Raw genomic sequence first — 17,749 nt, 5'->3', positions numbered from 1 at the left:
TAATGTCGTACACACATCTAATATGCACAAGTACATAATTTTTATGTAGGTGAAAGTCCCCAAGGATAGGGAAGATTACCTGCCCATACAAGTAGCTTCCCTCTGCTCTGATACTAAAAGCTACCTACCAGGGCACTCACTTTACTCAGTAAGCCCTTAGGTGAAGTATTACCTCGCCGCCAGTACACACATTTTATTATTTTAAAGGTGAAAGTTTTCGAGGATCGGGATGTCTACCCCCCCATACAAGTAGCATCCCTTTGCACTGATACCAAGAAACTATCTAGCAGAGCACTCGCCTTTCTCAGCAAGCCCCCAGTGGTATGTGTACCTTGCCGCATGCACACACATGCATTCCCAATATGTTATACCATTACTATTATGTTTTAATTAAATTCACATGCACAACACATCCACACAAGAATCATGCATCTCATACTTCATCTTCCAATGTCCTTAGTATGTGGCCCACACAAGTACCTACGTACTTCTTATTTACACGTGGTCCATATAGGCACCACTACCCACACAGGGTACATAACATGACCCACACAGACGTCATTATCCACACAGGATATAACGTGGCCCACACAGACACCATTATTCACCAGTATCCAATCCCCATGACCAACCCGTCATACATCAGTAGAACAAGCTCCTCGACCTGCCAATGTCCTACCCTATATAAATTACAGTATGACGAGCTTCTCAACCTGCCAACGTCATATCATGATTTATATTTAGGCAATATAACAACCTCCTCATGCCAACGTTATATTGAGATGCATACGAATAACCACACCAGTTAGTTCACACAGACGCATCAATGCATTTCCACACAGGAATCCAACAGATCAATTTATTTCCCACACAGAAGTCAAACATAAAAATTCATTCATCATGTCATAATCATTCTAAAAATCCCCTCATGCTAACCCAAATACCACAGAAATTCATATTCAATTTATTAGAAAGAAATTGTTTTCATGCCACACGGTTTTAATATCATAAGCAATTATCCCAAATATAACCTTAAACAATATCATCATTTTCTAATACTCAGACGTTCTAAAAATCATATAGATAAATAATAAATTTCATACGCTCGTAAATAATCGGTTCACCATAATAAAATACTGATATAATTTTATTCCCCCTTACCTGATTTCCTGAACCACGCCTGCCACCCACGGCACTCACCCAAACCCTGATTCAATCAAATCAACCCCAATAAAATATTATTTTAATATTTCCTAATTTTTAATAATTAAATAATAATTAATTTCTAAATAACCCATTTATCCTAATTTTGGGCTATTTCTACAACGACCCTACGAGAAATTCACTCTACTAGACTTGTAGAGAATCATCCCTAAACTCTCGTGGTGGTGTTCAATCGTAAATTTGACTTAAAATTTAAGAAAAATTGAGGCAAGAATGAGTATTTGGCTTACCCTAGGGGATATGTCCACGTTACTCTTACGACAAATCCACTTTGGTAGATATGTCGGTGGCGGAGAATGGAGTTCAGTGGTATTTTCGGATTTCCAATCGGGTAAGAATCCGCCACGAAGTCGTAGAAAAAAGAGGAGTGGAAAACATGAGCTGAAAGAATTTTTTATTTTATTTTCTCTCTCTTTCTGTCTACGCTAACGTGAGTTGCCTTTTTTTTTTTTCTTTTCTCTTTCTACTTCCTGTTTGCTTCCTTAGCCTTTAAGTTTCCTTTTTTTTTTCTTTCCTTTATCCTACTTTAAACTTTATTATATACTCTTATATATATATATATATATATATATATATATCCAAAATCCTCAAATTTCTTAATTTAATTAATTTTCTGAATAATAATTAATTAATAAATAATAATAATTTTTTAATTAATTAATTAAAATTTTTTTGGGGTCGTTACGTGGATATTTCATACTATTAGTTGCCAAATCAGTATCATTGCATCATTTTGCATATTTATACATTTATCATGAAAATCAATGGTTCGTACGCCGGCAAAACATATCCATAACATGGCCTGTACGCCGACAAATCATATCCATAGCACAACCCGTACGCCGGCAAATCACATACATAGCACGACCCGTACGCCGGCAAATCATATCCATATCATTATCATATTCCTATAAAATAGCATTTCGTTATAAATTCTACTCATGCCACACGAAATAGGTTTTTCGTATATTTAACATACCATCATTTTTCAGCAGTATTTCTCAAATATAAAACATAAATATATATTTATTTATTTATTTTCCTGAAATCAGATGCTGTAATAACATACATACATTTTCATAAAATAACTAACTTAGTTTATCCCCTTATCTGATTCTTGAAAAGCCTCTAAAATAAGCATTCCCGCACCCGCAAGGTTTTCCGATCAACACCCTGAAAACGACATTCCCCATAACTAAACTTCAGTATTTTTACGTGTACTACGCTTTTTACAACTGTCAAGAAGTCAAATATTGAGTAGAAAGTCTTACCCTAGATCTGGGATGAATTTCGAACTCGACCCACCAATGATCCACTCTTACAGATATGCAAAGAACTTCCCCAGGAGTGTTATGGTGGCTCCGAATCATCGATTCAACAAAAGATCGGCCCGAGATCTTAGAGAGAAGGGAGGAGGGGCGTAGAGGAGAGAGAAAGAGGAGTATTTGCATCGGAAATGGCCAAAAAATGAAGGTTGGCTCTATTTATACACTGAGATTCGTCGACGAGCCATGTCATCTCGTTGACGAGGCCAAGGATAAAACTCGTTGACGAACTCTCTCCTTGTCGATGAAATTCAGAATCACCTAAAACCCTCTCTCGGTATTTTCTAATCGACAAGGCCTGCTGCCCCTTTCTTTTCCCTTCCAACTTCTACTTTCCATCCTCTTTATCATTATTTAAAATACCACAATTTCTCCGGGTCACTACACATGAGGTATATAGATATCATTTTAATTTCATTTGCAAATCATTAACATAACACTAAAATCATTCTCTGAACCTAACCAAATACATGCAAAAAATTTAACCCACGAGATTACCCAAGGATAGGGGTGATTACCCGCCCATACAAGTTGTAAGGTCCCTCAATTTCTTAACATAAAATATCACATAATAGATAAAATGTTCGACCCGATCCCATGGGTAGCGGGGAAATCTGTCAAACACAACGGAAAACCTAAGCAGCAGTAAAATAAAATCTCCATCATTCAACCATGAAACATAATACCAAAAATGTAATACCAGAGTTCACTACATCTCCCAATTCTGTACATATATATATATATATACAACCCTCAAAATATCAAAATGGCTATAGGACCATACAACCAAAAATTTCCTAGTCCTAGTTCAACTCTTACCCTTTTAGTAGGGAAGCTCCACTCACTCAACGACGGCCTTGACCCGCCGGTTTCTCTGGGTTTCCTGAAAAATATATCAATGTTGGGGGTGAGACATTTCTCAGTAAGAGAAAATAAACTAAATACAATTTGTGTGGAAACATGAATATTTAAAGTGTTTATACATATACAGTACATTTCATAACTCTGGAATAATCATAATATCTTACTGGATAATCATGTACTTTCATATTCGTTAATAAATCGTAATATACATAAACATCTGTTATAACTCGTAATACTGAAAACATACCCAGGATGAGTAACTAGCTAATGTCATGTATTACCCCCCATGACGGGTTGTGCAGCCCGAAGGCGGGACCCGACAATGGCTGGCCGACCACTGCCGAATCAAATATGTCTGTAAGTACGATGGGCCCGCCACACCATGGTCTGGACTGCCAGGTGGACGTCCACACTCTATTGAAAGCCACATCGACTATCCATCTCCCATCCCCTCGTGGGATGGTTAGTATTAATCTGACGTAGATATCTGATCTACAATATAGCTACGCTACCGAGCCTTGAACTGAACTAAACTAACATCCTGGTGGTAATAACATATAATACATGAACATACATTACATCACCACGGCCTCATGCCGAAAACATAGATACGGCCTTGCGCCAAAATCATAAATATGGCCTCGTGCCGATAACATAAATATATGTCCTCCCGCCAAAACATGAATACGGCCTCGTGCCGATAATATAAATACATGGCCTCGTGCCAAAACATGAATATGACCTCGTGCAGATAATATAAATACATGGCCTCACGCCAACATTGTTGCAGGTATATACGTTCTGAAAATAATACATTTATCACATGTTCGTCAAAATGATCGTAATATCACATGTCTTTTCATAAAACCTGAAATCATACTTTGTTCATAAAATCTTTCATATCATAATATGTTCACATAAAATAATATTCATGTCACACGTGCACTGTATAAAATCATACTTCTTATTTTAAAATCGTAATTCTCTGGCATCTCATACATACATATATGTTTCATCATAATAGCAGTATTTCTCAATCATACATTTCATCTATCATATACAACTATAACATTTACTTTTTTGAAAATAAACTTACTCATAATTAATAATAAATTGCATGGAAAAATACTACTTTAGTTTATTTCCTTACTTGGCTACTGAGAAAGCCCCTAAAATTTCCTAACTTGACCCCCGTAGAATTTCCTACTCAATACCCTGAAACTAAAAACTCTCAATATTAAACATCAGTATTTTCATGCGTACATCAATTTCTATAACTACCATAAAGTCTAATTTGGCTTAAAAAGCCTTACCTTAACCCAAGGATGATTTTCAACATCGTTTTCCCAACGATCCGCTCTGACAAACTTGTGGAGAACTTCTCCAGGAGCGTCGTGGTAGCTTTAAATCTTCGATCCGGCGTAAAATTAGCCCAAAATCAAAGAGAGAGAATGAGAGGGCCAAAGAGGAGAGAGAGAAGAAAGCTTAATTGTGAAGAAAATCGAATTTTCACGTATATATATATACAGCAGAATTCATCGATGAGCCCGACCTTCGTCGACGAGTTCTTCACAAATTTCATCGACGAAATTTAGTTGGCTTAAAACCCCCTCTCGGTATTTTCTCGTCGACGAGGCCCTGTGTTCGTCGACGAAATTCTTAAAGCCTTCGTCGATGAAACCCTGTGTTTGTCGACAAAGCTTGGCAGCTTCCCTTCTGTTCCATTTTCTTTTATCATTTAAATCCCATTTTAAAATCCGGGTCGTTACATTCTCCCCTCCTTATAAAATTTCGTCCTCAAAATTTACTATTCACATAATTCATCATCCCTTATTAGAAAAAATGGTATACTTATTTAATTACTCATCCTCACTTATGGCGGAGGAATACTGTGGTTACATCTTAAGTTCTAGGAGATTACATATATCAAAAGAAAATTCCTCCCAAAACTAATATTCTACACTACTAAAACCATACATGTACCTGCAATAAGAAATATAACTTAACTACTTACATTTTACCGAATCAAACTTCTGGAAATAGATGTGGATACTTCTGTCTCGTCTGCTCCTTGCATTCCCAAGAAGCCTCTTCTACCGCATGATTCCTCCACAAAACCTTTACCTAAGGAATCGTCTTGTTACGTAGCTCTTACACTTTCCTATCCAAAATTTGAACTGGTACCTCCTCATACCCCAGTGAATCACTAAGCTCCAACTCATCATAACTGATGATATGAGAAGGATCTGGAACATATTTCCTCAACATAGAAACATGGAATACGTCGTGGATCCTGGATAATGAAGGTGGTAAAGCTAGCCTGTAGGCTACCGGTCCCACTTTCTCTAAAATCTCAAACAGGCCGATGAACCTAGGGCTAAGTTTACCCTTCCTACCAAATCTCATAACACCTTTTAATGGAGCTATCTTTAAAAATACGTGATCACCCACGTCAAACTCTAAATTCCTGCGGCGATTGTCGGCATAACTCTTATGTTGGCTTTGAGTTGCGCTAATTCTTTCCCTAATAAGCCGAACCTTGTCATATGCCTGCTGTACTAGCTCTGGTCCCATAATTCGCCGCTCACCTATCTCATCCCAAAATAAAGGAGATCGACATTTCCTACCGTACAAAGCTTCAAAAGGTCTCATGCCAATGCTAGACTGATAACTGTTATTGTACGCGAACTCTACCAGTGGCATGAACTGAGTCCAGTTACCCCCAAAATCTAAAACACATGCACGGAGCATATCTTCTAGTATCTGTATCATCCTCTCAGTCTGTCCATCTGACTGAGGGTGGAATGCTGTACTGAACGATAACTGAGACCCTAGAGCCTCCTACAAGCTCCTCCAAAATCGTGACGTGAATCGCGGGTCTCGATCTGATACAATGGATACAGGCACTCCATGAGGACGAACTATCTCCTGAATGTAGATCTCTGCTAAATGGCTAAGGGAATAGCTGATCTTGATAGAGAAAAAATGGGCAGACTTAGTCAACCGATCTACTATCACCCAGATGACATTCTGGCCATATAACGCCGTTGGCAGTCCTGACACGAAGTCCATGGAAATATGATCCCACTTCCACTCTAGGATAAATAACGGCTGTAACTGCCCTACCGGCCTCTGATGCTCAGCCTTTACCTGCTGGCACGTCAAACACTAGACTACATACTTGGCCATCTCTCTCTTCATACGGCTCCACCAGTAAAACTCTCACAGATCCCTGTACATTTTCGTACTGCCGGGATGAACCGTGTACAAAGACCTGTGAGCCTCCTCTAAAATCATCCTCTTAATGTCAGCATCTACAGGAACACATAGTCTGGAACGGAATCGCAAAGCTCCGTCATCTGAGATGCAGAATTCCTCTCCCTGACCTCTCTGCACTCTGTCCATCACCTCAACTAACTTTGGATCTTCCTTCTGAGCAGCTTTAATTCTTTCCTGCAGTGTAGGTTGTACTACAAGGCTGGAAATACACACTGGAAGATCACTCTCCACCAACTCTATGCCAAGTCTCTCCAAATCCATCATGATCGGACGCTGGATCTCCATAACTGCTAACGCTGATACTCTAGACTTCTTGCTCAGTGCATCAGCTACCACATTTGCTTTCCTTGGGTGGTAACTGATCGTACAGTCAAAATCCTTAATAAACTCTAACCACCTTCTCTGTCTCATATTCAATTCCTTCTGGGTGAAGAAATACTTCAAACTCTTATGGTCAGAGAAAATCTCGCATCGCTCGCCGTATAGATAATGCCTCCAAATTTTTAGTGCGTGTACCACTGCAGCCAACTCAAGATCGTGGGTAGGGTAGTTATTTTTGTACTCTTTCAACTTTCTAGATGCATATGCCACTACCCTGCCATGCTGCATCAACACACAGCCAAGTCCCTTCAAGGACGCATCACTGTAGATGGTATAACCCTCACCCCTAGACGGGATGATCAATACCGACGCTGTGACTAACCTCTGCTTCAGCTCCTGAAAACTTTGTTCACAGCTGTCGTCCCACTCAAATCTAGCATTCTTCTTCATCAGTCATGTCAAGGGCCCTGACAAAGCTGAGAACCCCTTAACAAAACGACGATAATAACCAGCTAACCCCAAGAAACTTCTGATCTCCTAGACGTTCCTCGGTCTAGCCTAGTTCACCACCGTCTCAATGTTACTGGGATCTACAGAAATCCCATCTCCTGAAATGACATGCCCCAAAAACACAACTTTCTCGAGCCAGAACTCACATTTGCTGAATTTTGCATACAGCTTCTTCTCTATAAGCATTTGCAAAACCCGTCTCAAATGTATTTCGTGTTCCTCATAGCTCCTCGAATAGAGCAGTACATTATCAATAAAAACAACCACGAACTGGTCCAGGTATTGGTGGAAGACTCTATTTATCAAGTCCATAAATATCGCAGGAGTATTCGTCATACCAAATGGCATAACAAGAAACTCGTAATGCCCATACTTGGTCCTAAAAGCCGTCTTCGATACATCTTTCACTCTCACCTTTACCTGATGGTAGCCTGATCTAAGATCAATCTTCGAATACACCTGTGTACCCTGGAGCTAGTCAAACAAATCATCAATATGGGGTAAAGGATATTTATTCTTTATTATCGCTTTATTAATTTCTCTATAATCTATATACATCCTCATAGACCCGTCATTCCTTTTCACAAATGGCACTGGGGCTCCCCACGGTGATACACTAGGCCGTATGAAGCCTTTATCGAGCAAATCCTGCAACTGGTCTTTCAATTCGGCCAACTCCACCGACGCCATTCGGTACGATGCTTTAGAGATCGGTGTCGTACCTGGAAGTAGATTAATAGAAAAATCTACTTCACGATCGAGTGGTAAACCTGGTAATTCATCAGGAAAAACGTCTGTAAATTCTTTCACCACAGGCGTGTTAATAAGTTTCAATTCATTTTCTAACATTTCCTTCACAAAAGTCACGAATCCTAGACAATCATTCTGAAGCAGTCTCCTTGCCTGAACAGCTGAGACCATTTGAGGTAAAGACTATACTTGTGACCCTGTAAATCTGAATTCTGGTTTCCCTGAAGGTCTGAATATCACTTCTCTAGCACGACAGTCTATAATAGCAGAATTAGCCGCTAGTCAATCCATGCCGAAAATAATGTCAAACTCGTGCACATCTAATACCACCAAATCAGCCAATAAAATCTTCCCCTGAACATCAACTGGGCAACCACAGAGTACCCTACTACATCTCACTACTGACCCGGTCGGTGTAGCCACTAATAACTCGACATCTAATGATTGCGTTTCTGCCCCACATAATTTGACACACTCCAAGGACACAAACGAATGTGTAGCGCCAGAATCAAAAAGTTCAATAACTCTAACAATATCTGTCACCACGTCACCGGTCGCCTCAGCGTCGCTCTGCGTCAAAGTGAAAACTCTAGTTGGGGCCGTATTCCTCTGCTGGCCTCCTCGTGGTGCCTGGTAACCTCCTCGTGCAGGTCTAGGAGCAGGAGCCGTACCCGTCTGTGTTGGACACTCCCTCATCATATGCCCTAGCTCTCCACATCTATAGCAGACACCCCGCCCGGCACGACACTCCCCCAGATGTCTCTTCCCACAAGATGGGCAGGCTGGAGATGGCTGCTGGAAACCGTGATTCCCGGTCTCCTGTCTCCGGTCCCTATAATAGCCATCTCTTTTCCACGTAGCACGGCTGACTCCCTGCTGGGAACCGGAAGGTGCGAATCTCTTCTTTTGTTTCTGTTCCTCAGCCTCCAACCGATCACCAATCTCTGCTATAGTGGCTCAGTCAACCAGCTCGGCGAAGTTTTGCAACTTCAGTATCGATACCTGCTTGTATATCTCCCCTTTTAAACCTCTCTCAAACTGTCGTACCTTCTTCGCCTCATCTGGAATAATGTACGGGGCGAAGCGAGATAGCTCGATGAACCTCGCCACGTACTGTTGTACTGACAGCTGTCCCTGCTTTAGATTCAAGAACTCTGCAATCTTAGCCTCCCTAGAAGAGGCTGGAAAATATCTGTCAAAGAAAATCTCCTTGAACCGTTCCCACGTCATCTCCACAGGTATGGTCCTTTGCCGTTTTAAAAGTCTTACGGCCGACCACCATCTTTCGGCCTCCCCAGTCAGTCTATAGGTGGTAAACAGCACTTTCTGCTCCTCTGAGCACTGCAGTACTGCAAATATTTTCTCCATCTCCTACACCCAATTCTCAGCCACTACAGGATCTGTCCCTCCTGAAAAAGCCGGAGGACTTATCTTAATAAACTTCTCGATCGAGCTACTGTGGCCTACAGATGGACCACCCTGTTCCCTTGAACTCCTAGCAATTTTTGCCATAACTTGCTGTGCCACGTTGCGTAGAACGGCGTCTGAATCACTGCCTGTAGCGCCTGAGGGTCCAGCACCCTCACTCCCACTGGAGTGGGCACTATTTCCACCAAGGTCCATCCTAAAAGAATAATAACTTAACTCAAAACCTCATTCTCTATACATATCACTCAACTTCTATCAGATATTCTCCTAATTAACTCATCTCTCTAAATCTCAATTCAAGGTTCAATATTGCAACCTAGATACCCAACCCAACAATAGTTTACAATGACTTTCCTGAAATCATCACCCCAGGAAAATCACACAAACCACCACGGAAGTCTTGCATCTAGATTACAAAACCATACCTCAAATCCCCTTATCCTATACTTTGGTATTATTACTGCTACACTCTAGAGTCTACAGAACCTAGTATCCTAGGCTCTGATACCAACTGTAACGTCTCTCAATTTCTTAACATAAAATATCACATAATAGATAAAATGTTCGACTCGAACTCGTGGGTAGCGGGGAAATCTGTCAAACATAGCGGATAACCTAAGCAGCAGTAAAATAAAATCTCCATCATTCAACCATGAAACATAATACCATAAATGTAATACCAGAGTTCACTACATCTCCCAATTCTGTACATATATATATATATATATATATATATATATATATATATATATATATATATACAACCCTCAAAATATCAAAATGGCTCTAGGACCATACAACCAAAAATTTCCTAGTCCTAGTTCAACGCTTACCCTTCTACTAGGGAAGCTCCACTCACTCAACGGCGGCCTTGACTCGCCGATTTCTCTGGGTTTCCTAAAAAATATATCAATGTTGGGGGTGAGACATTTCTCAGTAAGGGAAAATAAACTAAATACAGTTGTGTGGCAACATGAATATTTAAAGTGCTTATATATATACAGTACATTTCATAACTCTTGAATAATCATAATATCTTACTAGATAATCATATACTTTCATATTCGTTAATAAATCGTAACATACATAAACATCTGTTATAACTCGTAATACTGAAAATACTGAAAACATACCCAGGATGAGTAGCTAGCTAATGTCGTGTATTACCCCCCATGACGGGTTGTGCAGCCCGAAGGCGGGACCCGACAATGGCTGGCTGACCACTGCCGAATCAAATATGTCTGTAAGTACGATGGGCCCGCCACACCCTGGTCTGGACTGCCAGGTGGACGTCCACACTCTACTGAAAGCCACATCGACTATCCATCTCTCATCCCCTCGTGGGATGGTTAGCACTAATATGACGTAGATATCTGATCTACAATATAGCTACGGTACCGAGCCCTGAACTAAACTAAACTAACATCCTGGTGGTAATAACATATAATACATGAACATACATAACATCACCATGGCCTCGTGCTGAAAACATAGATATGGCCTCACGCCGAAATCATAAATATGGTCTCGTGCAGATAACATAGATATATGGCCTCGCGCCAAAACATGAATACGATCTCGTGCCGTTAATATAAATACATGGCCTCGTGCCAAAACATGAATACGGCCTCATGCCGATAATATAAATACATGGCCTCGCGCCAACATTGTTGCAGGTATATACGTTCTGAAAATAATACATTTATCACATGTTCGTCAAAATGATCGTAATATCACATGTCTTTTCATAATACCTGAAATCATACTTTGTTCATAAAATCTTTCATATCATAATATGTTCACATAAAATAATATTCATGCCACACGTGCACTGTATAAAATCATACTTCTTATTTTAAAATCATAATTCTCTGGCATCTCATGCATACATATATGTTTCATCATAATAGCAGTATTTCTCAATCATACATTTCATCTATCATATACAACTATAACATTTACTTTTCTGAAAATAAACTTACTTATAATTAATAATAAATTGCGTGGAAAAATACTGCTTTAGTTTATTTCCTTACCTGACTACTAAAAAAGCCCCTAAAATTTCCTAGCCTAACCCCCGTAGAATTTCCTACTCAATACCCTGAAACTCAAAACTCTCAGTATTAAACATCAGTATTTTCATGCGTACATCAATTTATATAACTACTATAAAGTCTAATTTGGCTTAAAAAGCCTTACCTTAACGCAGGGATGATTTCCAACTTCGTTTTCCCAACAATTCGCTCCGGCAACTTGTGGAGAACTTCACCAGGAGCGTCGTGGTAGCCTCAAATCTTCGATCCGATGTAAAATTAGCCCAAAATCGAAGAGAGAGAATGAGAGGGCTGAAGAGGAGAGAGAGAAGGAAGCTTAATTGTGAAGAAAATCGAATTTTCATGTATATATACACAACAGAATTCGTCGACGAGCCCGACCTTCGTCGACGAGTTCTTCACAAATTTTGTCGACGAAATCCAGTCTTCGTCGATGAAATTCAGTCGGCTTAAAACCCCCTCTCGGTATTTTCTCGTCGATGAGGCCCTGTGTTTGTCGACGAAATTCTTAAAGCCTTCGTCGACGAAATCCTGTGTTTGTCGATGAAATTCTTAAAGCCTTTGTTGACGAAACCCTGTGTTCGTCGACGAAGCTTGGCAGCTTCCCTTCTGTTCCCTTTTCTTTTATCATTTAAATCCCATTTTAAAATTAGGGTCGTTACAAAAGTAGCATCCCTCTGCTATGCTATTTAGGTAACCCTAAGGTCACTAATAAAGCATACTAGAGCACCCACCTTACTGAGTAAGCCCTCAAGTGTTATATTGATCTCGCACTCACACCGTTCAACAATAGCTTACCGGTAAAGGCCCTAAGGATAGGGAAATCTACCTGCCCATATAAGTAGGTTCCCTCTACCCTAGTACGTCATACAACTACTGCCACATCTGAAGCTACTAGTGCACTCTCCTTTCTCAGCAAGCCCTCAGGCGGAGAGTACGCCCCACTTAGTCATAACATGTTCTACGTACATAGGTACTTCTAGTATCATAATACATTATCTTTTTTGTCATTATTCAATCATACACATCTATTCATGTTTATAACGTATACATTTCATTGCATTTCACTTTACGTGATCTTCAACATTTTATCGTTCACATTTGTCATTTCATATCATGGTAATTTCATAGTTTTTTCATTGCATTTTCCATTCTTTCCTTCGTACTACAGTTGGTCTTTAGTCATCATCAGTTAGTCTACAGTTCCTTTTAACTGTCACTAGTTAGTCTACACAGAAGTGTACTAGATCTGCTAACATGACTGTCTTTCTCCTGTCTTACATTTACATGGTTGCATTTAACATACACAAGCAACATAAGCGACATAGTCCATTTCATATTTTATTCTCAATGCTTACTTACTTAGCCTGCATTTCATACATTTAACATATATTTGCACAAAATCTTATACCACACAATTTAACAGTAAAATTCATATATATATTTCTTGTAAAATAAGTCAACCCACATTTAATATTTATATGTTGAAAATACATTTCATTTCTTACATAATTATCAAGAAAATTTCTTCCACTTTTTTCAGTTCATTTCCACAAATACATAACTAAATAAGTGGTCCTAGGCTCAAAAATCATAGTTTTACATGGTTGGCATTTTAATAATTCACATCAAAACATACTTATAATATAACGTAAATTATTAGCTTTAATTTTATAAATTCTGATTTAATATATAATTTTCCCTTACCTGAATCTTTGAACAACACCGACAGGAATCCTACACAGATGCCCGCAACGCTTATCCGGACCATGGTTCAAAAACCCTAATTCCATTAAATTAACCCTAAATATAATACTATTTAAATATTTTTTAGGGTCATAATTTCTAAATAAATAGTTATACCCGCAAATATAACCAATTTGCCAAAATTTTCAAATCCCACTCTTGCTTTGGAGTGGGACTTAGAAAACTCCAATTGAAAATATACTCATGTCAAAATGACGACAATCGCAATTAGGATCACGTGGTGGTGCCTAATTATCGATTTAACAGCAGATTTAACGAGAAATTGAGAAATTAGGAAAAAATTGTCTTACCCCAGGAATGGTGCCTACGCCACTCCCACGACAAATCTGCTCTTGTAGAAATTTCGGCAGTGGAACCAGGAATCCAACGATACCTTCCGTTTCTCGATTCGCCGCAAATCCGTTGAGAAATTAAGAGAGGGAGAGATACGGAGATGGAAGGCGAAGCTGGCGCAGGTATTCCTTTTAGGGGCGGCCTCTGGGGACCATAACCACTTTATATATATATATATATATATCTTATTTCAATTAGTTTTTTTCTATATTATTTATTTTTATTTATTTATTTAATACATCAATTTAATAATGTTTAACTAATTAATTGATTAATAATTTTAATTAATTAATTAACTTTATTTATTATTTTATTTATATTTTTTCTAATTATTTTAATCATTTTAATTTTTCGGGTCTTTACAACATGTATGGCCAAGGGTGATATATAAAGTGGTTATGGTCCCCAGGTCACATGGACGGTTCTATAATTTCTCTTTTGTCATCTCGTCGCCAAAAAACAATACATAGAATGCAGAAGGAATTCTCTTAACATTACATGTTGATTTGGAAGGTCATATACACGGCTCGACACATTTTGGAGAGTTATGGATTCAAGTAGCTTCTACATTCACTTTAATGTTGTTAATGATTAACATTATTGATTCTGGCATGATGATGATTCTCATCAATTAAAGAAATACTCTTTAAGTTCTTATAAGTGGTATCAGAGCGGCTCTATGTTGAATCATTGGGAAATAGCTTCTTAATTTTGGATTGATTTGAATAAATCTTTGTTTTTTTTTTTTAATTTGGAAATTCGGATCCAAAATAATAATAATAATAATAATAATATTTTTTTTTGTTGAAAATTTTGTTCTTTGCGGGGATCGTGAGATATTTAGTTGCAGTTTAAATTTAGTTATTATATTTTTGAGATAAAGATTTAGCTTGAATTTTTATTTTATCTTTTAGTAAATTCGAATCAAATTAAAATTATAGCCCATCAATTTTTAAAGGGAAGATGGTCAAAGGATAGAAGTTATAAAATAAATTCAAATATGAGTATTTTTAAGGACATATATATATGTTTTGAAACAAAATTGATTAAAACAACAAGTCGCCAAAGTAACCAATCCTATGGCAATTAATTTTGTTTTAAAATATAAATAGAGTTTAATAGAAACTGTAGAGGTACCAATAAATATTAGAAGTATTATAAATAGAAAATTTAGAAAAATAGTTTATGTTAAGTAACATAAGTATAAGTTATATTGTACATTATCTATACGTGTTTTCTCAGATTCAATTATTTATGGTATTTCTAAATCAGATTTTACAAATATGTAAACTCACCTGCCAGACACTAGTAGTAGCATATTTCGTCTTACTAAGCGTTGTCTCATCGAAGTAATTTAACATTTTTCAGGTGATCCAATTAGGTGAGCAGATCAGACTCACCGGTAGAGAGGACTACATTACTGCCCTGACTGTAGGGTGAGTATTTTGGGTAGTCATTTTTTGTTAGCCCTAGGTTTAGATGAGGATATTTTTGGAAATGGTTATGTATGTATATTCTGGGAAGAATTCTGTCACTCTGGTATTGTATATATTATTATGATTGTATGTATTCTTCTTTTCGCTGTTTAGGTAGTTTATGGTGTTTCAGATCCCATGGGTCCTATCTAAGTTGTGACGTTGGTTTGATTTGAAATTAAAATAAATTAGAGCAGTAAAATCTTATAGTTAATATATATATATATATATATATATATATATATATAGTAGTGATATAATTTTTGGATCACAACATCACTCACATAACATCTCTAAACCCAAAACTCTAATGAATCGGTATAAATAAATCATGTATCATACCTAATATGGTCTAGAAAAATTTAAAAGAGTCAACTTTCATACCCTACTTCCCTACCAAAATAAGATGTTATTATGATGTCAATGAAACCAATCTCATAATATTTTAATAGGAAATATTGAATCAGGCGGGTTATGGCGACACGAGCCCACCTAACAAGAATTTAATTGAAAAAGCAGTGTGGGCCTCACAATGACCTGTGCGATCTAAACATTAATATTTGGTGGATTCCAAAAAATCTGATGTGGAAGTCTTCTAAACGCTGCCAATACACTCCCGAACGCGCGAGTCAGAAGTCACGTGCAGCGCATGCACACCAGTCCAGCTTGGACCTGGTGGCTGGTGGCGCCCAGCAGAACTTCGGAATATTTTTGTTTTTAACTAATGTTATAATAATGAAATTACTATAAAATTAACATTAAATAATTCTGAGCGTGCGAATCGTGTGGCTCGTGCTCCGCTTTAAATAAAGAAGCCGGAGGGAGTCAGCCGGTCAAAGATGGTAGGAGGCCCACTTGGATGATTGTCAGTCGCATCAGAAGTTCACAGCCGCTCAGTCTTGGTGGCTGCCCTCCTCTTTAGCCGTAAATATAATTTCGCCCCCACGCCGTCAGTGAATAATTATTGCTTCATTTTTAAATAAATAATAAAAATTTGTGATAACTAATAATGACCATAATTGTTATGGCCCCGGGCATATGACCGTGTGGCAAGGACGAGGTCGGGAGGGCCGCACGTTGGTGTAATCCCGGGTCCGATTCAGATTGAGGCGCTCGAGGAGCCCGCAGTTGAAATGTGTGAGTTTTTTCCCCATTTGTCATTTAAAAAAAAAATATATATTTAATAATTCTTGAAATAACTTGACGTAATTTGGCTTCTTGGAGTAGCAAGATTTAAGCCACGTGTAATTTTAGATTTTTTTTAAAAAAAATATTATATAATATATTTGTTTTTTTTAAAAATAATAAATCAAGAAATAAATTCTCCTGCATAATAAATAGGTAAATAAATTCTTTTAATATATATATTTTTTTAAAATGATAAATCAGAAAATAAATCTTCTGCGTAATAAATCGAGAAATAATACAAAATTTAATTTTTTCTCTTATTATTTTGGAACAATGAATTTTTGAAAAAAAAAATTCCTATTTAATTATATCTATTTTTTCTATTTAATATATTTTTGAAATTTTTTTTCACTTAAAAGTATTGTTTTGTTCACTAAATTTAAATATAGAAAATGTATACAAGATACCCATTTCTCTATTTGGTTCATAACAAAAATAAAATTTCTACAAATAATTCTCATGAGTTGCATGAAATTAAAATTTTCATATTTTGTAAGTATTGGCACATGTGAGCATAAAGATAAGAGTGTCACATTTTTTTAAATTTTATATTCCTCAAAATATAAAAATTGTCATCATATATGGCTTTCTAATCACCAGTTAAATATAAAAATAAATATCACGAAAACTTTAAAAAAAATTAATGGTCTATTTAGTTATAGAAAATTTTTTAATATATATTTTTAGTTTAAAAAAATATTTAAAAAATACCTAATTTTTCATTTTTTAGAAATTTTTTCTAAAATAAATTAACAGTATAAAAAATTAGTTCTATTTTTATTTTTTATTTTTTTAATAATTAAAAATGACGTTCTTTATTTTTTAAAATTCATATAGAAAATGTCACAAATATTTTTTACTGTTTTTAAAATTTCTAATTCTTATTTTGTTAAAATTCCCCGATTTATCATTTTTTTAAATATATTAAAAGAATTTATTGCATAATAAATTGAAAATTTGAATTTTATTTAAATTACTGATTTTAATTGTACCTAAAATTAATATACATTGACACAACAAAAAAATTTATTTTAATGTTTACTTCAATACCAGATTTTTTTGTGATAAACTGCTTTTTTATTGTACAAAAATGAATATAAAAAAATAAAAATGATACCATACTTTAAATTTTAATTATTGAGATTAATTAGGTGGTTTGGCGTCACTTGAGATATTCCCCAAGACCTATATATATTAAAATTATGCGTAATAAAAAATAAAAGGATAAAAA

The sequence above is a fragment of the Malania oleifera genome, chromosome 4 (assembly GCF_029873635.1).
Source record: "Malania oleifera isolate guangnan ecotype guangnan chromosome 4, ASM2987363v1, whole genome shotgun sequence".
NCBI classification, from domain to species: domain Eukaryota; kingdom Viridiplantae; phylum Streptophyta; class Magnoliopsida; order Santalales; family Ximeniaceae; genus Malania; species Malania oleifera.
The sequence above is the reverse complement of the archived record's forward strand: the minus strand, read 5'-3'. Positions refer to the sequence as shown.